Below are 27,871 nucleotides of genomic sequence, written 5' to 3'. Positions count from 1 at the left end.
CACGCCCAGCTAATTTTTTTATTTTTAGCCATCAGAAATGCAAATAAAAACCACAATGAGATACCACTTCACACCCACTAGGGCGACTGTTAAAAGAAAGATGGACAATAATAAATGCTGGTGAGGATGTGGGGAAATTGGAATCCTCATGACTACAGATGGGAATTTGGAGACAGGGTTTCACCATGTTGGCCAGTCTGGTCTTGAACTTCTGACCCCAAGTGGTCCACCCAATTCGGCCTCCCAAAGTGCTGGAATTACAGGCATGAACCACCGAATCCAGCCTAATATCAATTTTATCAGATAAATTTACATTTCACACAATTTACCCATTTTTGGTGTACAACTCAATGTTTTTAGTATATTCACAAAATTATGCCATTTTAGAACATTTTCTCACCTTCCCAAAAGAAATCCCATCCCCATTTGCAGTCACTCACTCTGCATCTCCCACAACCCACCCAGTCCTGAGCAACCACTCATCTGCTTTCAGTCTCTGTGGAGTCTCCTGTTCTGGACGTTTCATATACATGCAATCATACAATATGTGGTCCTCCCTGACTGGCTTCTTTCACTTAGCAAAATGTCTTCAAGCCTCCTTTATGTTGTGGTGTATATGAACAATTTCTTCTATAGCTTAATAATCTTTCACTGTATGGATAGATCACATTTTACTTACCCATTCATTGGTTGACAGACATTTATGGTGTTTTCGCTTTTTGCCGGTTATGACTCATGCTGCTATAAACCCGTGTGTACATCTTTGTGTGTGGATGTATTTTTTCATGTCTCTTGGGAACATGCTTAGGAAGAGAATTGCTGAGACATATGGTAACTCTATGTTTAATTTTTTGAGAAACTATCAGACTATTTTCCAAAGTGCCCCAACCATTTTAAATTCCCATCTGCAGCACATGAAGATTCCAATTTCCCCACATCCTCACCAGCACTTATTATTGTCTGTCTTTCTTTTAACAGCCACCCTAGTGGGTGTGAAGTGGTATCTCATTGTGGTTTTTATTTGCATTTCTGATTGCTAATAATGTTGAGCATCTTTTCATGTATTTATTGGCCATTGGTATATCTTTTGGAGACATGTCAACTTATATATACATGGGCAAAGGATCTGAAAATATATATGTGTGTATATATATGGGCAAAGGATCTGAATATATATATATATTTACCTATTTACGTGTGTGTGTGTGTCTGTATATATATACATATATGGGTAAATATATACTTGAGGCAGGGTCTCACTCTATCACCCAGGCTGGAGTGCAATAGCATGATCTGAGCTCACTGCAACCTCTGCCTCTTGGGTTCAAGCCATCCTCCCACCTCAGCCTCCTGAATAGCTGCAACTACAGGTGTGTACCACCACATCCAGCTAATTTTTGTATTTTTTGTAGAGAGGGGGTTTTGCCATGTTGCCCAGGCTAGTCTCAAACTCCTGGGCTCAAGCAACCCTCCTGCCTCAGCCTCCCAAAGTGCTGGGATTACAGATGTGAGTCACTATTCCCAGCCCCATATTTTAATTGGGTTATTTTTATTATTGAGTTGTATGAGTTCTTTATATACTCTAGATACAAGATTCTTATCAGGTATATGATTCTCCTATTCTGTGAGAATTTTCTTTCCTTCTTCTTTTTTTGTTTTTTGTTTTATTTTGTTTTAGGCAGTCTCACTCATCCAGGCTGGAGTGCAGTGGCACAGTCTTGGGTCACTGCAACCTCTGTCTCCCAGGCTCGAGTGATCCTCCCACTTCAACCTCCCAAGTAGCTGATGTTACAGGTGTGCACCACCACGCTTAGCTAATTTTTGTATTTTCAGTGAAGACAGGGTTTCACCATGTTGACTCCTGATTTCAAATGATACATCTGCTTTAGCCTCCCAAAGTGCTGAGATTACAGGCATGAACCACCATGCCCAGCCAAGAATTTTCTTGATGATGTACTTGGAAGCACAAAAGTTTTTAATTTCGATGATGTCCAATTTATTTTCTCTTGTTGCTTGTGCAGTTGGTGTCATATCTAGGAAACCAATACTTACTCCAGTGTCAAGAAGATTTAGGCCTAAGTTTTCTTCTAAGAGTTTTATGGTTTTATCCCATACAACTAGGTTTTTTATTTATTTTGAGTTAATCTTTGTATATGATGTGAGGTAGGAATCCAAATTCATTCTTTGGCCTGTGTCTAGCCAGTTGTGCCAGCACTATTTGTTGAAGATGACTATCCTTTTCTCATTGAATGGTCTTAGCACCTGTCAAAACTCATTTGACCATAGATGTATGAGTTTATTTATGGATACCCAATTCTATTCTCTTGACCTATATGCCTATCCTGTGCCAGTACCACACTGTCTTGATTACTGTTGCTTTGTAGTAGGTTTTGAAATCAGGAAGTGTGAGTTCAACTCTGTTCTTTTTCAAGACTGTTTTGGCATGAGTCTCTTGAATTCCCAGATTGATTTTATGATCAGCTTATCAATTTCTGCAAAGAAGCCACTGCGATTTTAATTAAGTCATATTGAATATGGAGATCAATTTGGGGAGTATTGCCATCTTAACAATATTAATTCTTCTGATCCATGAAAATAGGATATCTTTCTATTTATTTAGGTCTTCTTTAATTTTTTTCAATAATATTTTGTAGTTTTAGCATCCAAATGTTGCCCTTCTTTTGTTAAATTTATGCCTAAGTACTTTATTCTTGTTGATGATATTATGTATGGGTTTTTTTAATTTTTCATTTATGGTTTATTCCTTCCTACTATACAAAAATACAGTTAATTTGTGTATATTGATCTTGTATTCTGAAACTTTGCTGAACTTGTTTATTAGTTCCAATAGTTTTCTGGGGTTTTTTTGTTTGTTTTTTACTGGATTCCTTAGAATTTTCTATATACAATATTATGTTATCTGCAAATAGAGATCATTTTATGTCTTCCTTTCCAATCTGAATGACTTTTTTTCTTGGCTAAGGGTCTTATAACCTCCATTATAATTTTGAATAGTAGTGGTGAGAGTGGGCATTCTTATCTTCTTCCTAATCTTAATAGAAAGTATCCAGTCTTTCACAATTAAATATGGCATTTGCTGTGTAGTTTTCATAGATGCCCTTCATCAGGTTTGAAAAAATTTTATTCTATACCTGGTTTGTTGAATGTTTATATTATGAAGGGTTGTTGCATTTTGTCAAATGCTATTTGATGTCATATGCCTAATAAGATGATCATGTTTTTGTCCTTCATTTCATTCATATGGTATATTACACTAACTGATTTTTGCATGTTAAGCCAACCTTGCATTCATGGGATAAATTCTACTTGGTCATAGTATATAATCCTTTTCATATATTGCTGGGTTCAGTTTGGTAGTATTTTGGTGAGGACATTTTCTTCTATATTAATAAGATATATTGGACTATAATTTTCTTTTCTTGTGACTTTTTTCTGGTTTAGTAGCCCTTCCATTTTTTATATTTGTGAGGCCTCTTCTATAAAATAACATTTTTAGAGATAAGAATTTATTTCTGCGCTGGCCATTCTGTTTTAGTGATCAACTACTTTGTACCAATACCACATTCCTTTTATTATTGTAACATTTAACGATATTTGGGAGAAGAAGGCTCTCTTTATTAACTATAGTGCTCAAAAAGTTTGAGCTAATTTTGACTGTTTATCCTGGCAGATGAATTTCATAATCATTTTGTCAAAACAGTCTGATCAGTTTTTTTCATTGGAATGGCACTAAAACTATAAATATTAATTTGTATTAAATATTAACTGAATATTTTTAATATTCCATTTTCCCATCCAAGAAAAATCCATGCTTCTCTAAATATGCAAGCTTCCTTTCATCTCTCAAGTTTTTCCTTTATATAGGTTGTTTTTATTTATTAATACAATTACACTGTGTTTTCTGGCTTTGTTACCATAGTACTATAATTGGAATCTCTCCACTTTCTAACTCGTTTTTGTTGACATGCAGTGAGTTTATCTTATTCAGGTCCTAGGCTGAATTATTTGTAAGTCTAGTAGTTTCAGTTGCTTCTTTGGAGTTTTCTAGGTATACAAGTCATGTCACATACAAATTATGATTACTTTAGCTTTCTTTCTGATAACTTATTTGTTTTGTGTCTCATTATGCTGATCAAAACCTCTGGAAACATGTTAATAATGATGAGACCAAGAACCATACTCTTATTGGGAGAATCTCTGATTTTTCACCATTACCGTGTTGAAATGTACACAGTCTCTTCTTTACCATGGTGAATTTTCCTTCTAGTCTCATCTTTAAAGGTTTTTGCTGGGGATTGGTATTTAACTTTGTCAACTGACCTACCAATGTACTATATTGTGTTAAGACTTTCTAATGATTATGAAATTGCCTCAATTTTGTTAAGTTAAATCACTCTGAAAATATTTTGATAAAGAAATTAAAACATCTCATTTAACTGTTCATCCTTATTCCATACCTGATTCTTTGGGAAACCCCAGTTTTTGAAAGTATACATATAAAACAGCTTTATTTTTCCCCATCATGGCCTCTAACTTCCCTCTGTCCACATTGATTTCTCTGCTGCATAGCAGGAGTCTTGGAGGTTTCTTGTCCAGATCCCATAACTTCTCGTCTCCTTTAGTTTTTAGAATAGACTTAAGGTTCTGTCTAGTCATTTTTTTCTCAAAAGATATATTTAATTATTGAATACATAATACTCAACAGTTTTTTTGTTGTTGTTTGTTTGTTTTCAGACAGAGTCTCACTCTGTTGCCCAGGCTAGAGTGCAGTGGCACGATCTCAGCTCACTGCAACTCTGCCTCCCTGGTTCAAGCAATTCTCCTGCCTCAGCCTCCTGAGTAGCTGGGATTACAGGTGTGCACCACCATGCCTGGCTAATTTTTGTATTTTTAGTAGAGACGGGGTTTCACAATGTTGGCCAGGCTGGTCTTGAACTCTTGACTTCAAGTGATCCACCCGCCTCAGACTCCCAAAGTGCTGGGATTACAGGTGTGAGCCACCGCACTCAACCGACATAGCTTTAAGAACTAAAAATGTATTTAAAGGTATATACCTTAAATTCTTCCTCCCAGCCCTACTCCCCAACTATCCAGGCTCCCTCATCTAATTTAATCTAATTTTAGATATATGTGTGTGTCTATGTGTGTGTATGTGTGCAACCATTGACAATAATTTTGATACTAATTTCTTATAACTCTTTCCAGAAGTTTTTAGGCACATTTGAATACATTTGAATACATTTCCCTCTTTATACTGATAGAAACATACAAAACATACTCTTCTGTTCTTGTTTTTTTTCTTGATGTACCCTAGCATCCTTTCCTGATCAGTACTGTACATAGAACTTCCTCTTTTTTGCTTTTACAACTGCATCATCTCCCATTTGTGAAAAAGTTGAGAATTTTCTCATCTGTGTGGCCAGTTTCTGATGAAGAGACACCCCGGTTGCTTCCAATAGCTTGCCCTTGAACAATGCTGCCATGAGTCACTGGCCCCAGGATGATGCTGGAGTGAGTCACCTGTACCCAGGACACTCCCCACAGTGCCAGCAGATCCAGGGGCCAAATTCCTGCAGAGCAGATGGCTGGGTCAAAGCGTATTTGCTTTTTGATTTTGACAGGCATTGCCAAACTGCCCCGTAGGGCTGCAATCCATGTAAACTCCCACCAGCAGGGATAGCGGCTGCCTGCTGCCCTTGGCTGTACCAATTACTCTTCAGACTTTTGAATGCGGCAAGTGAAAAAAGACATCTCAGTGTGGTTTGGATTTTCTTTCCTCTTCTGAGGCTTGAAAATCCTTTCACAAGATTTTAAGGGTGATTTGTATCAACTTTCTGCGTGCTGTTTATATCCTTTGCACATTTCAGCCACGTTCCAATTTTCCAAAGTTCAATCTCATACTGTTCAAAGCTCTTCTTGCAGACTGTTTGGGGAGTGGCAAGGAGCTGGCGTGGAGCCACCCTCCCCACCTCTCCTCCTCCCCCAGTGGTGGGGGAGGGAGCAGGGATCAGCCAGCTAAGGCACCCCTACTTGACCAGCTGCGCACTGCGGTAGAAGGCATCTCTCTGGGGTCTTTGAGGTTGTCTCTCTCACACACACACACACACACACACACACACACACACACACTGGAGACCATCCTTCCCAGAGTGGTGGCCACATCTTCCTCTGGCCCTGGGAGCATATGCATGCTTACAATCCCTTCTCCAGCTTGGGGCCTCCTATTGCTTGGCCCAGTGGCCACCTGGGCAGTCCCCAACCCCTACCACTTGCTGACATTTGGGTTCCAAGGACCCTCAGGGAACTCCAGGGTCTTCTTGTAAAGGGCTGCTCCAAAGGCCATAGAGAACAAAGATAAGGTTGAGGGGGTTCATTTTCTTCAAGGACACACAAGCCACAATCCCTTTGAGCCCCATGGAACAAAGTCTTCCAGCAGATCCTTACCTTCAGAAATCCTCCAGCCCAAAGCCAGCCCCATTCCCACGGGCGGCATGTCCCCAGATCTCAGCATCATAACCCTAGGCTCTCAGAACCCTTTCCCAGGAGACTTTGGAACGGGCCCATGGGTTCCATAGCCCTGCGAGCTTCCAGCTGGGAGCCTCTCCTTCCTGCAGGAACCCCTGGGCCTCTCCAGGGCTTCTTTGGAGCCAGCTTCCTCTTGGCATGGGCTACAGCATCCGCAAAGGGCCAAGCTTCTCCCTTCTTCCTCCTCTTCTTTTATCTGAGAGTGGGGACTACCATAGCGGGCACACCTACCTCAGTGATCCCTCAGGTTGCCGGCAGACCCAAGCTGCAGCAGAAATTTGGTTGGCCTTAGCAGCAATTCCAGAACATCAGAAAAAGTCCTGCTATGGCCGAGCACAGTGGCTCATGCCTGTAATCTCGCACTTGGGAGGCTGAGGCAGGTGGATCACTTTAGGTCAGGAGTTCAAAACCAGCCTGGACACCATGGTGAAACCTCATCTCTACCAAAAATATAAAAAATTAGCCAAGCGTGGTGGCATGTGCCTGTAGTCCCAGCTACTCGGGAGGCTGAGGCAGGAGAATCACTTGAACCTGGGAGACAGAGGTTGCAGTGAGCCGAGATCATGCCACTGCACTCCAGCCTGGTGACAGAGTGAGACTCTGTCTCAAAAAAAAAAAAAAGAAAGAAGAAACAAAGAAGAAAGAAAGAAAGAAAAAGAAAGAAAGAAAGAAAGAAAGAAAGAAAGAAAGAAAGAAAGAAAGAAAGAAAGAAAGAAAGAAAGAAAGAAAGACCTGCTCTGCATCTTACAATGCCTCCAACACTTGATTTATGCTTCTTGCTGTATATGTTTCCTTCCTCTCTAATTTTGCCTTTTGACTTATAAACTGTGTATATAATTTTAAAAGATATTTAATTGACAAATGTGGAATACGTTCAAGGTATACAATGTGATGCTGTGATAGATATATACATTGTGTAGCGATTATCACAATCAAATTAACACATCCATCACCACCCATGCTATATGTTAGATCCCCCGAACTTGTTCATCTTAGAACTGAAAGACTTTACCCTTTGCCCCACATCTCCCCTTTGCCAAGGACCCCCGGCCCTTGGCAAACATTCCTCTACTTTCTGCTTCTAAGAGTTTGACTTTTTAGATTCCACATATAAGATCATGCAGTATTTTTCTTTCTGTATATGGGTTATTTCGCTTAGCCGTATACAGAAAGCTCAACCAAGCTCATCCATGCTCTTGCAAATGGTGTGGTTTTCTCCTTTTTTATGGCTTAATAATATTCCACCACATATATGTACCACAATTTCTTTATCCATTTATCTGTAGATGGATATCTGGGTTGATTCCACATCTTGGCTATCAGAAATTATGAACATGGGGGTGTAGATATCTCTTCAAGATGCTCATTTTATTTCCTTTGGATTTATTTCCAGAAGTGGGGTTGCTGGATCATATGGTAGTTCTATTTTTTTTTTTTTTTTTTTTTGGGAGACGGAGTCTCGCTCTGCCACCCAGGCTGGAGTGCAGTGGCTGGATCTCGGCTCACTGCAAGCTCCGCCTCCTGGGTTTACGCCATTCTCCTGCCTCAGCCTCCCGAGTAGCTGGGACTACAGGCGCCCGCCACCTTGCCCGGCTAGTTTTTTGTATTTTTTAGTAGAGACAGGGTTTCACCGTATTAGCCAGGATGGTCTCGATCTCCTGACCTCGTGATCCGCCCGTCTCGGCCTCCCAAAGTGCTGGGATTACAGGCTTGAGCCACCGCGCCTGGCCGGGTAGTTCTATTTTTAACCTCTTGAGGAACCTGCATACTCTTTTCCGTAACTGCTGTTCCAATTTACATTCCCACCACCAGCACACAAGGGTGCCCTTTTCCTACATCTTCTCTCACCAACACTAGTTCTGTCTTATCTTTCTTATAACTGCCATCCTGACAGATGTGAGATGGTATCTCATTGTTTTGTCTTTTTCTAATGATCAGTGATCTTGAGTGTTTTTTCATGTATCTGTTTCCATTTGTATGTCTTTTTTTTAAAGAACTTTAAAGCAAAAGTCAATCTTCAGCAATGCTTCTACATTTTACTTTTTATTAGCATATTTAGTGGAAAAGCCTGTTGGGCCTGTCATAAACTGAATTCTTTTTTTTTTTCTTTTTTCTTTTTCTTTTTTTTTTTTTTTTTTTTGGACAGAGTCTCGCTCTTGTTGCCCAGGCTGGAGTGCAATGGCGTGATCTGGGCTCACTGCAACCTCTGCCTCCCAGATTCAAGCGATTCTCCTGCCTCAGCCTCCCAAGTAGCTGGGATTACAGAAGCCTGCCACCACACCCGGCTAATTTTTGGGTTTTTGTTTTGTTTTTGTTTTTGTTTTCATTTTTGTTTTGAGACGGAGTCTCACTCTGTCTCTCAGGCTGGAGTGCAGTGACACGATCTCGGCTCACTGCAAGCTCCGCCTCGCAGGTTCACACCATTCTCCTGCCTCAGCCTCTCCAGTAGCTGGGACTACAGGCACCCGCCGCCACGCCTGGCTAACTTTTTTTGTATTTTTATTAGAGACAGGGTTTCACCGTGTTAGCCAGGATGGTCTCGATCTCCTGACCTCGTGATCCGCCCGCCTCGGCCTCCCAAAGTGCTGGGATTACAGTCGTGAGCCACCGCGCCTGGCCTAATTTTTGTATTTTTAGTAGAGATGGGGTTTCGCCTTGTTGGCCAGGCTGGTCTTGAACTCCTGACCTCAGGTGATCCACCCGCCTCGGCCTCCCAAAGTGCTGAGATTACAGGCGTGAACCATGGCACCCGGCCCATAAACTGAATTCTTAGTTTTGCCTTCTAGTGCAGAGGTAGCACATTCCTGTGGTATGACTGCATTGGTATGATTTTAATGGGAAGTTGGGAACTGGAATTAACTCAAGTTGCTATCTCATCTAAGAGTTTGCTCAGGGCTTCCGACAATAAAGAACAAATTCCAGAACTCCCTATACATGGCAGAAGGAGAAAGGGAAGGAGCGCACGGCCAGATATCAGGTGATGGGGGAAGGTTCTAGTCCTGGCTGTTGAAGCTCCGTGACCCCAGAAAGCCCCTGCCCCTTCAGCAAATGGCATTGTGGCTGGAGAGATGGCTGGGGGATCCTGAGAGCTGTCCCCAGTCTCCCCGTCCACTCTCAATTCCTTATTTCATTTCCTAATTTGCCTGCTTTTCATTCATTCAACCTCTTACACTGAGAACCTACTACGTGCAGATGTGCAGATCTCTACATCGTTATCTTCTTAATCTTACGCTCCGGGCTCTTTGATTCCTTGAAGAGCTGGCTTTAGAATTCCATCATCTGCCGATTTTTTGTAAATATAAAATAAAATGTTTAACTTTTTAAAAGTTCCATTGTCTGAAATTTCCCTGCCCTGCCTAATGCCTGCCAAGCCTGCAGACTCCTTCCCCGGAGTCCTCCTGACTTCTCCTTCCTCCATCACCCACACCGATGGCTCATTTGTGCTTCACTTGCTACAGTTCATGCAGCTCACGGTTCCTCTTCTCAGTCACGCTGTCACTGGCCTTTTTTGCCGGTGGGAATGTCTAGCTTGTTCTTTCGCCTCTGGCTCTGCCTCTTCCCTAAAGGGCTCTCTTCACGTCACAGGTTATAGATACAAACCCATAACCTATAACTCTCTGGCACTGGACTTCCTTCCTGTAAAAAACAAATCGTCTCACACTCTGTATACCACTCTCTGATTCCTAGGTTTAAAGTTAATTTCAGGACGGGCACAATGGTTTACACCTGTAATTCCAGCACTTTGTGAGGCTGAGAAAGGATGATTGCTTGAGGCCAGGAGTTCCAGACCAACCTGGCAACATAACAAGACCTCCATCCCTACAAAAAAAAAAAAAAAGAAAATTAACGGGGCCTGGTGGTGTATGCCTGTAGTCCTAGCTACTGGGGAGGCTGAGGAAGGAGGATTGCTCAAGTCTAGGAATTCAAGGCTGCAGTGAGCAGTGATGGTGCTACTGCACTCCAGCCTGGGTGACAGAGCGAGATCCTGTCTGAAAAAATTAATTTCAGTGATTTCTGTCCCAGCGTCAGGAAAGGGCATGCTCTTCACATTTGATGTACCACTTCCCTTGCACATGAATTTTTCAGAGTTTCTAATCCACTTCCCATTTTTGCGTGGACATTCCAGCCTGGAGGATGTAAAACTGAGCAGCAAGGAGTGGGAAGAGGTGGTCCTGGGGTGGAGAGGCCTGGACTCGGGGCCCAGCTGGACCGTGGCAGCCACGTGTGCTTGAGAACGTTCCTTAATCTCACCAGGTTTCAGCGCTCTCGTCTCTAAAAGAGATGTTGTTTGTATTAGAAACTACGATTGTTAAACTGGTATTCAATGAGTTGTTCCTGTAATTCAAACTTAACCTTCCAGGTTAGTCCCAACCCTACACGAGACCCGAGACCCAGGCACAACGGGCCATTTCCAAGTCCAGCGTCCCCCATAATCTCCCTCTGAGCTCAGGCTGGCTTCTCCCACACATTCTTGCTTCCTCTGCTAGCGTGTTAATGAATTCTGCAGCCTTAAGGAAAGCCAGGGGACATCCTTACTTTTCTCCTTGAGCCAAGGTCCCTGGCTTCCCTCCTACAGCTGTCTGCTCAGATAGGCCGCCCCTGCCCTCTCAGCTAACCCTGCACCCCCCGCCCTACCTGCTTCAGGCATTTCCATCCACAGGAGGGTCTCCATTCACCCCTCAGGCACCAAGCTGCTGCTTTCTGCCTTCTGCCCTGGTCTTGGTCCCAAAAGGTCCCCTCCTCCTTCCCTTACCGCTCTGGGACCCTCCTCTCTACCTCCTGAAGCCGACGCTGCCCCCAAGTGGCCACGGAGTAGTAGGGGCTGCCCCCACCCCCAGGTACAGGATTTTCTAGGCTTCCTGGCCTTGCTCCAAGCGCCCCTTCTCCAACCCCTTTCCTGTTCCTGCCCCTCCCCACTGCTGGCTCCCCAGTTTCTGAATTTCCAAAGATTTTTCCAGGATCTTCTCTCCTTCTTACCTTTGTTCACGCTCAGAACACCAAAATGCCCCAGTGGGCAGCCATTCCCAGGGCAGGGTGACAGCTGTCTCCCTGTGTGATTGGTTGCCTTCTCCACCTTTTCCACAACTGTCAAGGGTTCCATTCGAGACCCATGCCATGCAGGTCCTCCTTGGACATGGAGCGTCTTCTGGGGCCACTGTCCCAGCTCCCTCCCTTGGAGGGGCTTTTCCGCCAAACCAGAAACTTCATCTGTGCCTCCCTCTGTCTAAATCCTCCGATCTCACTCTCCCCACTTTGATCCTGGAAGAAAAAAGTCCCAAGGCTGCCAGGTGCAGCAGCTCAAGCCTGTAATCCCAGCACTTTGGGAGTCTGAGGCAGGCAGATCACGAGATCAGGAGTTTGAGACCAGCCTGACCAACATGGTGAAACCCCGTCTCTACTAAAAATACAAAAATTAGCCAGGTGTGGTAGCCAGCGCCTATAATCTTAGCAATGCAGGAGGCAGAGGCAGGAGAATCGCTTGAACCCGGGAGGTGGAGGTTGCAGTGAGCCGAGATTATGCCACTGCACTCCAGCCTGGGTGACAAGAGCAAAATTCTGTCTCAAAAAAAGAAGCCCAAGACAAACCTGTGCCTCCTACCCAGGAAGAGGCTAAGGTACCAATTCAAGGACCAGGAAGGAAAGTGGAAATGATGTAGGTGACCTGGGATCAGCCAGTGCCTCCTTTAGGGGTGCTGGGGGGCCTTTCGCCTCAATAAGCCCCATCTTCCTGCCCCCTTGATGGTGCGTTCAAGCCCTTCTTGTCACAGCAAAGGTGCCACCATGCTGTCTCAGGCCACACCTCCTGGCCACCTGCCCAACACCTGGACCCTAACACGCCCCACAATCTCCACAGGTGCCCTGTGTCCCCTCCTTGGAGAGACTGATGATGTCTCCATGTCACCTGCTGGGCAGCAGCTGCCCTTGTGCTCCTGGTGTGGGGCTGCCCATGCCTCCTGCTGGGCTGAAGCTGAAATCCTAGGTCCCAGCTCCAAGGATTGACCTCCACTGAAGCTCCCCCAGTCCCAGTCCCCCAGGCTGCAGCCTCTCCTGTGATCTGCTGCTCACCAGCACCTCCCCTGCAATGCGCTCTGCCACTTCCCTCTCCCTTGTAGTCCTTTTTTCCTCTAGTGGCCCCTACGAGCTCCAAGGAGGCCAGGCCCGTCTCACTGAGCTGTCCCCAGCACCTAGAGGGGCCTGTTCCCAAGCAGGTATATAAACACCCAATGGGTTCACCTTGCCCACTGCCTAGACAGAGCCAATTTATTAAGACAGGGGAATTGCAATGGAGAAATAGTAATTCACGCAGAGCCAGCTGTGCAGGAGATGGGAGTTTTATTATTACTCAAATCAGTGTCCCCAAGCATTCGGGGATCAGAGTTTTTCTGGATAATTTGGCGGGTAGGGTCTTGGGAAGTGGGGAGTGCTGATTTGTCAGGTTGGAGATGGAATCATAGGGGGTTGAAGTGAGGTTTGAGCCAGATTACCACCTGTCTGGGTGGTGTCAGTTGATCCATCAGGTGCAGGGCCTGCAGAATATCTCAAGCACTCATCTTAGGTTTTACAATAGTGATGTTACCCCCAAGAGCAATATGGGGAGGGTCAGACTCTTGGAGTCAGAGGCTGCATGACCTCTAAACCGTAATTTCTACTGGTGTAGCTAATTTGTTTTTTGTTTTTTTTTTTGAGACGGAGTCTCACTCTGTCACCCAGGCTGGAGTGCAGTGGCTGGATCTCTGCTCACTGCAAGCTCCGCCTCCCGGGTTTACGCCATTCTCCTGCCTCAGCCTCCCGAGTAGCTGGGACTACAGGCGCTCGCCACCGCGCCCGGCTAATTTTTTGTATTTTTAGTAGAGACGGGGTTTCACTGTGGTCTCGATCTCCTGACCTTGTGATCCGCCCGCCTCGGCCTCCCAAAGTGCTGGGATTACAGGCGTGAGCCACCGCGCCCGGCCTGGTGTAGCTAATTTGTTAGTCCTGCAAAGGCAGACTGGTCCCCAGGCAAGAAAGGGGTCTTTTCGGGAAAGGGCTATTAGTAATTTTGTTTCAGAGTCAAACCATGAACTGAATTCCTTCCTATAGCCTGGCCTATGCCCAGGAATGAACAAGGACAGCTTAAAGGTTAGAAGCAAGATGGAGTTGGTTATGTAGGATCTCTTTCACTGTCATAATATCCTCAGTTATACTTTTTGCAAAGGCGATTTTAGGTGCTTGGGAGACCCTCGGCCTTGGGGAGGAGACATCCCCCTTTCTCTCGTTTTCCACCTTCTCTTACCTCTACGCCTCCATTCCCCTAGGCAGAAGATGATAGCGAGAGATGGCAGGGCTCCAGCTGCCCCTTCCCTACTGGCGCCAGTCCTTCTCCAGATCAGGACTCCTGTTTGCCTCTGACCTGCGCAGGCACTCCATGTGCTCTAGACCTGGCCAAAGCAAGGGCCACTGCGCTCGCCCGGGCAGCTTCTCCCTTATGCAACTGCTGAGGATGTCCTGGTGGCCCTGTTCCCCTAGGACTTTGCTTGAGAGGGCTTTAGGGACTAGTGAACCGGAATGCTCTGAGAGCTGTCGGACTCATGCCTGTAATCCCAACACTTTGGGAGGCCGAGGTGGGTGGATCACTTGAGGTCAGGAGTTCGAGACCAACCTGGCCAACATGGTGAAACCCCACCTCTATTAAAAAAAAAAATGTAGTCAGGCATGGTGGCAGGTGCCTGTAATTCCAGCTACTTGGGAGGTTGAGGCAGAAGAATCGTTTGAACCCAGGAGGCAGGGGTTGCAGTGAGCTGAGATCACGCCACTACACTCCAGCCTAGGTGACAGAGCAAGACTCTGTCAAAAAAAAAAAAGAAAGAAAGAAAGAAAAGAAAAGGAAAAACAAATGCAGTATCGGCCCCCACCCGGGACCTCCTGAGTCAGATTCTGTGATTTAATGAGAGCCCTGGGTGATGTCTGCATTTGAATGAGTTCCAGTCTAGAAACCTCACCTCTCCCCACCCACCATGCCCCTCCCCACAGGCACTGTGCCTTCCTGCCCTGCAGCAGCTGGTGATTGCTACAGCTGAGCCTGCAGCCAGCTCCCCACAACTCCCCAGCTCCTTGTCACCTTGAGTCCTGACCTCCCAGGACACTGATTCATGCAGCCCAGTGCTGGGAGGTGTAACAGCCACCTCGGCTCCTGGGCCTGAAGCTGCACAATTAACACGGAGACAGCCAAATAGAGCCCCCAACAGCCGAAGAGAGCCCCCTCCTGGCTCTGCTTCTTCCAGGCCTGCCTTCAGCCCATAGTTACAACAGTATCTTTTGACCACATCACAGGTCCCCCCACCAAATGAGTCAGAGAGCTGTAGTGTGACCCCTGCCGCACCATTTGCCAGCCATGCGACCTTGGCCAGATTATCACAGCTCTGAAAGCGGCAGCTGCCTCATCTATAAAGTGGGGGTAATTATCACATTGACTCATGCGGAAGTTGTGAGGCTTGGCTAAGGTAACTCATCCATTCATCTAATGCTGTAAAAAAAAAAAAAAAAAAAAAGAGATGCTTACAGAGTGTTGTTGTGTGGCCGGCATCAGGGACAGCAGAGACCCAAACAGACCAAGTCCTGTCCTGAGGAAGCTTATTAAGGAGGGAATGTGGACAGATAGAATGAAGACGTGAGTCCCATGCCAGCAGGTGCTGAGGGGGTGTTCATGAATAAATGAATGAATGAATGAATGAATGCATGCAAGTGCACCATGAGCTGCACCCTCCTTCAGTCACAAAGCTATCCCCAGGCTCCTCCACCCTGAAGTTACCATAGAATAGAAAGACATGGGTCTAAAGCTGCAGAGGAACTTAAAGCAACATCAGAAGATTGGGGTGGGGGAAGCTTCTGGGTTTTCCAGCAGTTAATGGTTATAGATGAATCAAAGCAATTATAAAAAGATTCCAGACGTAGAACACATTTGCTTAAAATAGTCTATAATTGCAGCGGAAATAGAATTGTTTTACAGATAGTTTTGCAATCTCTTCGTGTGTGTGTGTGTGTGTGTGTGTGTGTGTGTGTAAAATCATCTCAAAGACGGTAAGATCTGGGAATACTTCTTCTCAGGGTTTCAGAGCCTCCTCCTTTCGGGGAGAACAATCACCCTGACTCTTATTGTACCATGAACATCCCTCTGAGGACTCTCTGAGCCTCCCTGGATCACCAACTTTGAGAGCTAGGAGTCGAGAACACCCACCCACCCCATGTTTTCTGGACAGGAAACTGAGGCCCTGACTTGCCTGATGTTAAGCCCGTGATTACAGGCAGCTGGAAGTGGAGATTCAAACCCAGGTCCCCTGACTCCTGGCCCAGTGCCCTTGGTGGTATACGGTGTGGGCGTCCTTGCATTCCTGACACCGCACAGTAAACGCTGGTGATCAGCACTGACACAGGCAACATCGACCGAGCAGGGAACACAGCACAATAGGCTACAGAAGCCAGACACCCAGCCTGGGCAGCATGGCGAAACCCCATCCCTACAAAAAATACAAGTATTAGACGGGCATTGTAGCACACGCCTGTGCTCCCAGCTATTCAAGAGGCTGAGGTGGGAGGATGGCTTGAGCCCATGAGGTCCAGGCTGCAGTGAGCCATGGATGAGCCTTTACTGCACCACTGCACTCCAGCAAGGGCGACAGACCGCCAGCTCCACCTTCACAACAGAAAAGAGCAAACCAAGACTCTGATTGGTGGTTGCCCGGGCTGGGGGCGTGGCAGGGACTGACCTCCGCAGGCACAAGGGGACTTTTGCCTGGTGAGGGAGCTGTTCTGTATCTTGGTGGTGGTGGTGGTTACATGCACTGAATGTGTTTGTCAAAACTAATAAAAAGAGTAAATTATGCCTCAAGTTTTTTTCTTTTGTTTTGTCTTGTTTTTGAGGCGGAGTCTCACTCTGTCACCCAGGCTGGAATGCAGTGGCGCAATCTCGGCTCACTGTAACCTACACCTTCCCGTTTCAAGCGATTCTCCTGCCTCAGCATCCCAAGTAGCTGCGATTATAGGCACCCTCCACCATGCCCAGCTAATTTTTGTTTTGTTTTAAGTAGAGACAGGTTTTCACCATGTTGGCCAGGGTGGTCTCGAACTCCTGACCTCAAATGATCCCCTCCCCCCACCTCGGCCTCCCAATGTGCTGGGATTACAGACATGAGCCACCATGCCCAGCCCCTCAAGGTTTTAAGATGCAGCCTAAAATAATGATTATTTTAAAAATGATAATGATAATAAATGATAATGATAATAAAAATAACCTTGACAGACAAAAAAAAAAAAAAAAAGTTCATGTCAGGATCACAACACAGAGGCCTCGGGGATCCCCTTGTCAGAGCCAGAAGATGCCTGTTAGCAACTCAGTTCAGTGTCAGTTAGGGATTTCTGTCCACAGCTTTTCTCCTAGGAGATTCCTCAACCCAACACCACAAAACCGGGGTGCTCTGACCCAAACCTGGCTTCACTCCTGCTTCCCAGACCAGGAGTAGCATTCAACCAGGCACCCAGGCCCACAACAAACATGGGGCCAGCTCCCTCGTCTGCTGCTCTCAAAACCACCACAAGTCACTGGCCTGTGATTCCTCCCATTCCTCCCTGCAGCTCCGACCTGGCCAGGTACTCACCTGTGTGCCTTCCCCCTCAGGACGGGCTCTGTGTCCCCCACCACCCCGCCCTGTGCCTCCCTGGGATCCTGTGCCTCCTGCTCAGGGCCTGCCAGGGCCTCTGGCCACCAACAGGGTTTACTGGGTGAGCTCCTCAGTCCAGCAGTCACAGGCCTCCACAGACTGGCACCAGAACACAACAAATGCCTACATCATCCACTCCCACTCCCACCCCACGGGACCCCTGGCCATCACTGTCCACAGGTCCAGCTCTTCGCTGAAAGCAGCCTCAATGCAAGGCTTTGGGTGAGGTGGTAGGCATAGGGGCTGGGGAAAGAAGAGAGAAAGCAATGCCAGGGGCGGGCAGGCCTCACTGCACTCTAAAACCTCCACAGCCCCTCCAGCCTCCATCTGGACAGCTCCCGTAACAGGAATGTCACTCCAACACTCATGGTCTCTGCCTTACACTGAGCTCAAGGCCATCTTTGTCCTTGGTTCTCATTCTGCCCCCAGGCCCCCAGAGGGCAGATGGGTGACAATGGTGACCTCATCCCTCCCGAGTCTCTGCCTGTCCCTGCAGCCACTTTTCTGGTGGATCAGGTTCCCAACTGGAGCAAGCACAGGGGTCCCCATTCGTCTGGCCAGGATGGAAGCCTCTCTGTCTGTCTTCTTGCTGGCTCAAGAATGGTTTCGCGGCCGGGCGCGGTGGCTCAAGCCTGTAATCCCAGCACTTTGGGAGGCCGAGACGGGCGGATCACGAGGTCAGGAGATCGAGACCATCCTGGCTAACACGGTGAAACCCTGTCTCTACTAAAAAATACAAAAAACTAGCCGGGCGAGGTGGCGGCGCCTGTAGTCCCAGCTACTCGGGAGGCTGAGGCAGGAGAATGGCGGGAACCCGGGAGGCGGAGCTTGCAGTGAGCTGAGATCCGGCCACTGCACTCCAGCCTGGGCGCCAGAGCGAGACTCCGTCTCAAAAAAAAAAAAAAAAAAAAAAAAAGAATGGTTTCGCTCTTACTGCAACCTCGTCCCCTCAGTGACCCAGGTTAGACTTGCTGTGAATGAAAATCACCCCATCTTGCTGGAGCTGTGGGTTCCTTGCCACATATACGACAAGCGTCATCCTCCCAGGCACTCCCAGGAAGGGTGCGTATTCATGGTCCATCCTACGTGTGTCCTCCCAGCCACTGCACAATCCTCTCTGGCCACCTGAAATAGCAGCATTGCTTTCTAGCTGGAAGAGGCTTCACTGACCCCATAGCACACACTCCAACTTCATGGATCAGGAAACCGAGGCCAGGACCAGAAGGGTCAGGTATTCCTGGGCCCCCCAGCCGACCGTGGTGGGGAAGGCACTCCCCGGGTCCCCATGAGCTCAGGTGGTGCCCCTGCACGTGGCCCAGCTGCTCTGAGGCAACCTCTGAGTACGTTCATGTTCATTTCTGCCTGGCTGATAATTCATAGGGAAGGTGGTTAACAGAACAGGACCAGCCCTGCAGGCAGGTGGGAAAGGGGCGCCATCCTAGGGCAAACCTTCTGATACAAACCTGTGTTTGTATCAGGAACCAGAGTGGCCTTCAGTCTTCAAATCCCCCTACCCAGAAAGTCCCAATTCCTATCTTAGGTAAACAAAGGCATTCTTGGTCTGGGGTAGGGGAAACCCAATCTCCTATTCTACCTGACCACCTGCCCTGAGATCAATAGTGTGGCGCTGGCTGGTGGGTGTAGAAGAAGGTGTTTGGGAACTCAGAGGGACTCCAGAGGAAGAGGTGTGGGGAAGAGGAGGGGTGCCGTGGGAAAGGAGGCGTCTGAAGCCCAGCCCTCCATGCTCCCCATTTCACAAAGGAAGACACAGACAAACGGTCCTGATGAATCGTAGAACCCTGGTTGAGCTGGATGTTTGTGGAAGGGAGCAACAGAGTGTTTCACGCGTCCGTGTGAAGAGACCACCAAACAGGCTTTGTGTGAGCAACATGGCTGTTTATTTCACTTGGGTGCAGGCGGGCTGAGTCCGAAAAAGGAGTCAGCAAAGGGAGGTGGGATTATTATTGGTTCTTATAGGTGTTGGGATAGGCGGTGAAGTTAAGAGCAATATTTTGGGGGCAGGGGGTGGATCTCACAAAATACATTCTCAAGGGTGGGGAGAATTACAAAGAACCTTCTTAAGGATGGGGGAGATTACAAAGTACATTGACCAGTTAGGGTGGGGCAGAAACAAATCACAATGGTGGAATGTCATCAGTTAAGGCTATTTTCACTTCTGTGGATCTTCAGTTGCTGCAGGCCATCTAGGTGTATCCGTGCAGATCACTGGGGATGTGATGGCTTAGCTTGGGCTCAGAGGCCTGACACAGAGGAGGACTGGAAGCGTTTTTTTTTTTTTGAGATGGAGTCTGGCTCTGTTACCCAGGCTGGAGTGCAGTGGCAAGATCTCTGCTCATGGCAACCTCCACCTCCCGGATTCAAGCAATTCTCCTGCCTCAGCCTCCTGAGAAGCTGGGACTACAGGCAAGTGCCACCACGCCAAGCTAATTTTTATATTTTTAGTAGAGACAGGGTTTCTCCATGTTGGCCAGGCTGATCTTGAACTCCTGGCCTCAAGTGATCCGCTCGCCTCGGCCCCCAAAGTGCTAGGATTATAGGCTGGCGCCCAGCCAAGTCTCCGACCATTTTGAGAGTATGATAGAATCTCTGGACCTATAAGCCAGAAAAATGTATATGCTCACACACAACCTTGTACCCCTAAAACCTCCATAGAATCCATGAGACCCCAGGTTTCAAGCCCTCAGATGAGTGGAGAACTGAGAAGAATTCCTAGCTCGGCTTCTCTGTCTAACATGCTGTCCCACCAACTTAGACCCACTCAGAGGGTCCACACAGTCCCTCACCCCGAGCACCCCTACCCTAGAAGGAGGTCTGTGCGGGGAGGGAGATGGGGTTTGTTCTTGTTGTATCCCCCTTTTCCTATGAAAGTTGTCCTAGTTCAGATGATGTGCTACATGGTCACCCCAGGGGGAGGTAACCATTCTGTTTCTCCAGCCCATGGTGGGGTGGCCGTGGGATGGGGGGACCTTATGCTTCCACCACGGCCATACATTGTTCCATCAGAGAGGTCACTAATGCACCCACTAGACTTGGCCGCCAGCTGATGGCAAGGTTTGTCACCTTGGGGATCAACCTTGCCCACGTCTAAACTTACCATTGTGAGACCTCGCACCAGCCGGCAACCCTTTCTCATCTTCCAAGACTTTCTTTTCCTGTCTAGACGTTTACGGTCCCTCTCCATGCTTTCCTGGAATTCCCTCACTATTTCTGCTACTCTTTTTCTCTGGAATTATTTAAGAAGTGTTTATTCGAATGTAGTTTTGCAAGCCACTTTAAACATTTCCCACTAAAAGTGCATCCTATGAATAATATAAACAAACAGCAATTATAAAATGATACATGAATGCCTCCAAATTGCAGAGATTAAGCTGTAATTTTCAGTGGCGAAGACGTGGATACCAGGATGTGCAGATTATCCTGCATTTCATCAAATTCGAATGGGAGTGGAATTCCACAGTCTGAATAGAATACTTAACCTGATGACTCTAACTGAAAATTGTTTTCTGTCTATTCTAAAGCACTCACACCAGTGAAGCTTGGGAAAGCCATTGACCTCCAGTTGTTCTGCTGAGAAACAGCTGGCTCTATTTCCATGGAGACCAAAGAATCTGAAGATTTGGAAAAGACCCAGAGGAAATCACGAGTGATTTCTGCGAGTGATCAACAGAACATTGATAATGAACCAGTCGAGGTGAAACCTGAGTTACTCCCAGAAAAAGAGACTTCTCAAGCTGACCAGGATATCCAAGACAAAGAACCTCATAGCCACAGCCCAATTAAGAGAAATTCCATCTTCAATCGCTCCATAAGACGTAGAAGCAAAGCCAAGGCCAGAGACACCCCCGAACGTAACGCCAGCTGCCTGGCAGGTCAGTATCAAGGACAGCTGTCACGGCTGTTTTCTTACATCCAGTTGGAGTCATCAGCGCTGAAAGGTCCTCATTAAATGAGAAAGGATAAGTGGCATTGAAAAGTACCAAGGACAGTTTCAACAGGGTAGTGCACTTTAAAACCATTATCTAAAGAACCCAAATTCCTCCACTATGATGACATGTGTACTTAGGAGAAAGGGTTGACTCAAATTAGACAATTAGACTGGCTTCTACTGAAAAGAGATTTCTTGTTCTAGAACTCAGCAAAACACCCCTCGCAGTACATGCATTCTAGAGGGAGACTTAGAGCCATCCACATTAGGGGTTATCTGGGAACATGAATTTTCTCAGTGGTGAGGTTCTGTCCTGTTCTCTCACTGCGACTGCCACAGTCAAAGTTTCTGCTGCCCTGAAAATAAATGAGATTAAAACCTTGGGAATAGATTTGCAGCAAGACTTCTTAATCATTTAGACCAGTGCCCAACACATTTTATCTGCTCAAAATATATGTATTGAGCAGAATAAAGTTCAGAAAACTTTACTAATGGGGTGTTGTGCTACAGACTCTTTTCCTTGTGATGTGCTCCTATGGCTGACCGGAAGCCTGCTGGGGGTACAGAATGTGTGACAGTTTCCCAGCCCTGGAGGCACAGCAGCTGCCACCAGACTGTATGTGCTACCCTGACTGTGCCAGAGTGGCAACCCCTGCTAAATCCAGAGACTTCATCAGTGCATTCAAAAACATTCATTAAACTCTGTATTGGATAGCTGTTTGCCACACATTAAACTCCCTTCAAAATACAGAGACTTAAAACAACAATATTTATTATTTCTCATGATTGTGGGGGATGGTTTAGTGGTTCCTGTGTCTGGGCCAGTTTGCCTAACCTCTGCAGTCAGCTGGTGGCTCTTCTGGGTTTGGAAGGTGGAGGACAGCCTCACTCATCTCTCTGGTGGTCTGTGAACTGGGACTGCCTGCCTCTGCTCCACATGGTCTCTCATCCCCCAGCAGGCTGGCCCAGGCTTGTGCACACGGCAGTCAGGTTCTGAGAGAGCAAGAGCAGAAGCTGCCTGGCATCTCGAGGCCTAGACTGAGAGACTCAGACCTTGCATAGTCCCTGCCACCATGTTCTGTCAGTTAAACCAGCCCACAGGGCCAGCCCAGACCAAAGAGGGTGGGGAAATTGACTTCACCACTCTATGGTGGTAGAATTTGTGGCTGTTGCCGTCCACCACAAACACTAACAAAATCATGTATCAAGCACTGAATTAAACAAGAAAAATACAATGATTGAAATACTATCGTCATGGAAGCTCAACTTTTCCATATATTTGAAATTTCCCATGTACTAAAAGTTAAATGCACACTCTCACACACAAGGAAGCTGGAGTCTCTGCCTTTGAGGAACCCACAATATTGTAATGATGTCATTTTACTGCAAGCCATGTGTGAAAGTTTACAGGAGAGATAAAGGCAAAGCACTAGACCCTTCTGCTGGGGTTAGGAAAGGGCTTCCCAAAGAAGATGATATTTCAGATGAGTCTTGACAAATGGGTAAGGACGGCTGGGCGCAGTGGCTCACGCCTATAATCCCAGCACTTTGGGAGGCCAAGGCAGGTGGATCATCTGAGGTCAGGGGTTCGAGACCAGCCTGGCCAACATGGTGAAACTCCGTCTCTAGTAAAAATACAAAAATTAGCCGGGCATGGAGGCGTATGCTTGTAATCCCAGCTACTCAGGAAGCTGAGGCAGGAAAATCGCTTGAACCCGGGAGGCAGAGATTGCGGTGAACCAAAACCATGCCACTGCACTCCAGCCTGGGCAAAAGAGTGAGACTCCATCTCAAAAAACCAAAAAAATGGATAAGGAAATGGCTGGGGAGAGAGTGGGAGTGAACTTGGTTGATTTCATGCAGGTGCCCAGTGGCTGTGCTAGTGTGCTAGGCAGACATTTCAAGGGTATTCTTACCATACCCATTTTACAGATCAAAAATAAATAACTGGGACCTACGGAGATTGAGCCACTTACCCAGAATCACACAGCTATTGTGCAGTACAGATTGAGCTGGAGTTCAGATCTTTCTGGCTCCAAAGCCTGTGTAGATGGAGAAGGGGGTTACAGCAGCGCCATCCAACAGAAATATGCTGCACGCCACATACATCATTTTAAATTCTCCAGTGGCCACATTCAAAAAGTACAAATACATGAGTGAAATTAATTTTAACAATGTATTTTATTAACCCAGCAGATGCAGAAAGTGCCATTTTATCCTGTAGTTAATAATCAATATAAAAACGTCAATAAAATAGTTTACATTCTTTTTTTTGCACGAAGTCTTTGAAATCTGTTGAGTATTTTATATTTGCAGCCCCTCTCAATTCGCAGGCCAAATTTTCATTGGAAAGACTTGATCTGGATTTAGACTGCATAAAATGCACAGTCGGAAGAGTGGATTTACATACCCAAATTGATCCAAATACCCTTAAAAGTTTCCCAACAACAGAATCAATATGAGTTTGTACTTTTAAATTTAAATTACGTTACATAAAATGAGATGTTCCCCTCCTCAGTCACATTTGCCTGCCACATTTCAAGCGCACAGTAGCCAGATGTGGCTAGCTACCACCTTGTTGGACTGGGCAGGGGTAGGGCATTGTAAGCAGACAGAAAAGCAGCTGCAGCTGTCAAGGTTGGGGGTCAGGGAAGTCTTTCGGGGTTGCAAGAAAAGGGAGGTATAGGGATGTTCTGGGATGAAGCTGGGGAGGGAAATAGGGCCACTGGGGAAAGAACCTCAAGTTTGTGACTTCCCCAAGCTAAGTCAAGAATGCTGACACCAGATAGACAGAATAGTGCTATCCCCAAAGGTGGCCTTTATGTCAGTTCATAAACATTTTCATCAGATTTGCAGAGGTTGTTTGTTTGTTTGTTTGAGACGGAGTCTCGCTCTGTTGCCCAGGTTGGAGTGCAGTAGTGCGAGCTCAGCTCACTGCAGCCTCCACTTTCTGGGTTCAAGCGATTCTCCTGCCTCAGCCTCCCAAGTAGCTGGGACCACAGGTGCCTGCCACCATGCCCGGCTAATTTTTTTTTTTTTTTTTTTTTTGAGGCGGAGTCTTGCTCTGTCACCCAGGCTGGAATGCAGTGGTGCTATCTCAGCTCACTGCAAGCTCTGCCTCCTGGATTCACACCATTCTCCTGCCTCAGCCTCCGGAGTACCTGGGACTACAGGCGCCCACCACCATACCCGGCTAATTTTTTGTATTTTCAGTAGAGACGGGGTTTCATTCTGTTAGCCAGGATGGTCTCGATCTCCTGACCTTGTGATCCGCCCACCTTGGCCTCCCAAAGTGCTGGGATTACAGGTATGAGCCACCACGCTCAGCCTAACTTTTGTATTTTTAGTAGAGACAGGGTTTCACCATGTTAGCCAGGCTGGTCTCAAACTCCTGACCTCAAGTGATCCTCCCACCTCAGCCTCCCAACGTGCTGGGATTACAGGCATGAGCCACCACGCTTGGCCTTGCAGTTTTATATTTACAGTGACTCCTTCATGTCACCTCCTTGGAGCTAATTCTTTTGACTGCTCAGTGCTTCCTGATCCAAGAGTCCAAGGAGAAAATGTCCTACTTGACCTAGATGGTGAGAAAGAGCGTGGGGTGGGGGCTGATGGGACATTCTCTGTTTCATCTGCAAAATGAGTACCCCTTCAAAATCATAGCAGATCATTGCCTAAACATCCCACTCCCGGGTGAGCAGACTTTCTGGAGGAGGCTAACTTGACTCATTATTTAATATTGATTAGGACTTGGGAATTGTTAGATGCTAAAAAATTGGCAAGTTGCCAGTGATTTTTGACCAGTAGAAATAACACCAATGGTTATAGCTTTGTTGCCCTCTAAACATTAGCCAGGTTTGTATTCTTATTTCCAATATTTTTTTTCCACTGACTACGTATGTATGTTTATGTATATGTAAATGTATATAAAGTTGCTTATACCATCATTATAATTTTCTTTTTTTTTTCACCCAGGCTGGAGTGCAGTGGCACGATCTCAGTTCACTGCAACCTCTGCCTGCCAGGTTCAAGCAATTCTCCTGCCTCAGCCTCCCAGGTAGCTTGGATCACAGGCATCCGCTACCAGGCCCAGCTAATTTTTGCATTTTTAGTAGAGATGGGGCTTCACCATGTTGGCTAGGCTGGTCTCAAAATCCTGACCTCAGGTGATCCACCCACCTCGGCCTCCCAAAGTGCTGGGATTACAGGTGTGAGCCACTGCGCCCAGCCCATAATTATAATATTCATAGGGATGGCATCCCAGGCCATCTGACACAGCATGAGGTGTGACAAACTCCCCTTCAAGGAGTGAGGGGAGGAACAGCCCTTCCCACTCTGCTTCCTCCACCTTCTAGCGTGACTGCTGCTACTGTCCTAGGCTTGCAGAGAATTGCCTGAAAAGGGTTGATCTATATCTTCTAACTTGCTCCATTTCTGAAATGTCACAGATTCACAGGACAATGGAAAATCTGTAAATGAGTCCCTGACCTTGAATGTCCCCCGCAGCAGAATGCCTCCTTGGAGAACAGCAGTGCAGACAGGCCCAGGAGCCCAGAAGATGAGGTAAGAGATGGCAGATCGTGAGGAATGCTGGTCTGGGAAAGATGCACCAGAGGTCACTGCTGCAAAGACTTGACAGGGTTACAAGGGTGTCATGTTAAAAAAAATGGTAACTTTTGGTTGCCCATGCTAAAAAAAAAATAAAAATAAAAACTCCATAATTTCAAAAAAAAATATTGTTTCATACAGTAAGTTTTTTAAAAATATTTATGGGCAGTCATGGGGTCTTGCTATGTTACCCAGGCTGGCCTCAAACTCCTGGGCTCAAACAATACTCCAGTCTCAGCGTCCCAAAGAGCTGGGATTACAGGCACAAGTAACAAAAAAACTATTGTTACTCGTCTGTCACAAAACTAGGAAATTTTAAATACTACATACATCAAGAAATAGAATAGAAAAATCACAGCCTGGCACGGTGGCTCACACCTGTAATCTCAGCACTTTGGGAGGCCAAGGCAGGCAGATCACTTGAGGCCAGGAGTTTGAGACCAGCCTGGCCAACATGGGGAAACCCTGTCTCTACTAAAAATACAAAAAAAATTAGCCAGGTGTGGTGGCACTCGCCTGTAATCCCAGCTACTCGGGAGGCTGAGGCAAGAGAATCGCTTGAACCCGGGATGTGGAGGTTGCAGTGAGGTGAGATAGAGCCAGTGCACTCCAGTCCTGGTGATGGAGTGAGACTCTGTCTCCAAAAAATGAGGGAAGCAGGGGAGGGAGGGAAGGAAGGAGGGAGGGAGGAAGGGAGGGAAGGGGGAAGGAAGGAAGGAAGGAAGGAAGGAAGGAAGGAAGGAAGGAAGGAAGGAAGGAAGGAAGGGAGGGAGGGAGGGAGGGAGGGAGGGAGGGAAGGAAGGAAAAGATAGTTCACTGTATCTCGGCCAGGCACAGCAGCTCGTGCCTGTAATCCTAGCTCTTTGGGAGGCTGAGGCCAGAAGATCGTTTGAGCCCAGGAGTTTGAGGCCAGCCTGGGTAACAGAGCAAGATTCCATTAAAAAAAAAAAAATCACTGTACTACCACCACCCAGAGAGGTTTTGTTATGTTGTAAATGTGCTCCAAGTCTTTTTTTCTATATGTTCATGCATACTTCCTTTTCATAAAACGAGATCTTACTATAAAATATTCTCTAGTATGACTGGATTGTGATTTCTTAATTATGCTCCTATTGTTGGGTTTTGGATAGTGTATCAGTCAGTACCGAATTCAGCTGCTTATTTTAAAACATAGCACAGCTTAACAAGGCAGAGATCTATTTGGCTGTGTGAAAGAAGTCTAGAGGGTTGTGACTGCAGCTCCTTCATGCCTGCAAGGACCCAGGTTCTATCATTCTCCTCTATCATCTGTCAAGGTGACTGCCAAAGCTCTAGCCATCACAACCACAGCTCAGGTGGAGGGAAAGAGAAAAGCCAGCAAGGGAAGGGCGTGGCACCAGCCAGGTCTGCCCTGCTCTTAAGGAGATTCCCTGAAACCCCACCAACCATTGCTGCTGATATCTTATTGGCCAAAACTGGGTCACATGGCACCTCCACCAGCAAGGGAGGCTGGGAAATGGGTGTGTCATTTAAAAGGCAGGTCTGGGCCAGGCGCAGTGGCTCATGCCTATAATCCAGTATTTTGGAAGACTGAGGCAGGTGGATCACTTGAGATCAGGAGTTTGAGACCAGCCTATTCAACATGATGAAACCCTGTCTCTACTAAAATATACAAAAATTAGCCAAGTGCTGTGGTACACACCTGTAGTCCCAGTGACTTGGGAGGCTGAGGCAGGAGAATCCCTTGAATCCAGAAGGCGGAGGTTGCAGTAAGCCAAGATCACGCCATTGCACTCCAGCCTGGGCGACAGAGCGAGACTCCGTCTCAAAAAAATAAAATAAAATAAAATAAAGTAAAATAAAATAAAATAAAAGCCAGGTCTGGACCGGGTGCGGTGGCTCACGCCTGTAATCCCAGCACTTTGGGAAGCCAAGGTGGGCAGATCACCTCAGGTTAGGAGTTTGAGACCAGCCTGACCAACATGGAGAAACCTCATCTCTACTGAAAATACAAAATTAGCCAGGCATGGTGGCGAATGCCTATAATCCCAGCTACTCAGGAGGCTGAGGCAGGAGAATCTTTTGAACCCAGGAGGCA

General features: G+C 46.6%; 2 long non-coding RNA genes across 2 annotated transcripts; one reads left to right on the top strand and one right to left on the bottom strand.

The window, feature by feature from the left end:
- The first annotated feature begins 20,959 nt into the window (after positions 1–20,959).
- Positions 20,960–25,909, top strand: LOC116269204. Its single transcript, XR_004176655.1, has 2 exons — positions 20,960–21,130; positions 25,635–25,909. It is a non-coding gene; the product is annotated as an uncharacterized LOC116269204 (long non-coding RNA).
- Positions 21,456–25,746, bottom strand: LOC108581451. The gene is made up of 3 exons (XR_001893684.3): positions 25,675–25,746; positions 23,163–23,228; positions 21,456–21,542 (listed from the first exon to the last, which is right to left on the bottom strand). It is a non-coding gene; the product is annotated as an uncharacterized LOC108581451 (long non-coding RNA).
- Positions 25,910–27,871: the final 1,962 nt, after the last annotated feature.

Source organism: Papio anubis, chromosome 10, assembly GCF_008728515.1.
Source record: "Papio anubis isolate 15944 chromosome 10, Panubis1.0, whole genome shotgun sequence".
Classification (NCBI taxonomy): Eukaryota; Metazoa; Chordata; class Mammalia; order Primates; family Cercopithecidae; genus Papio; species Papio anubis.
The sequence above is the reverse complement of the archived record's forward strand: the minus strand, read 5'-3'. Positions and strand labels throughout refer to the sequence as shown.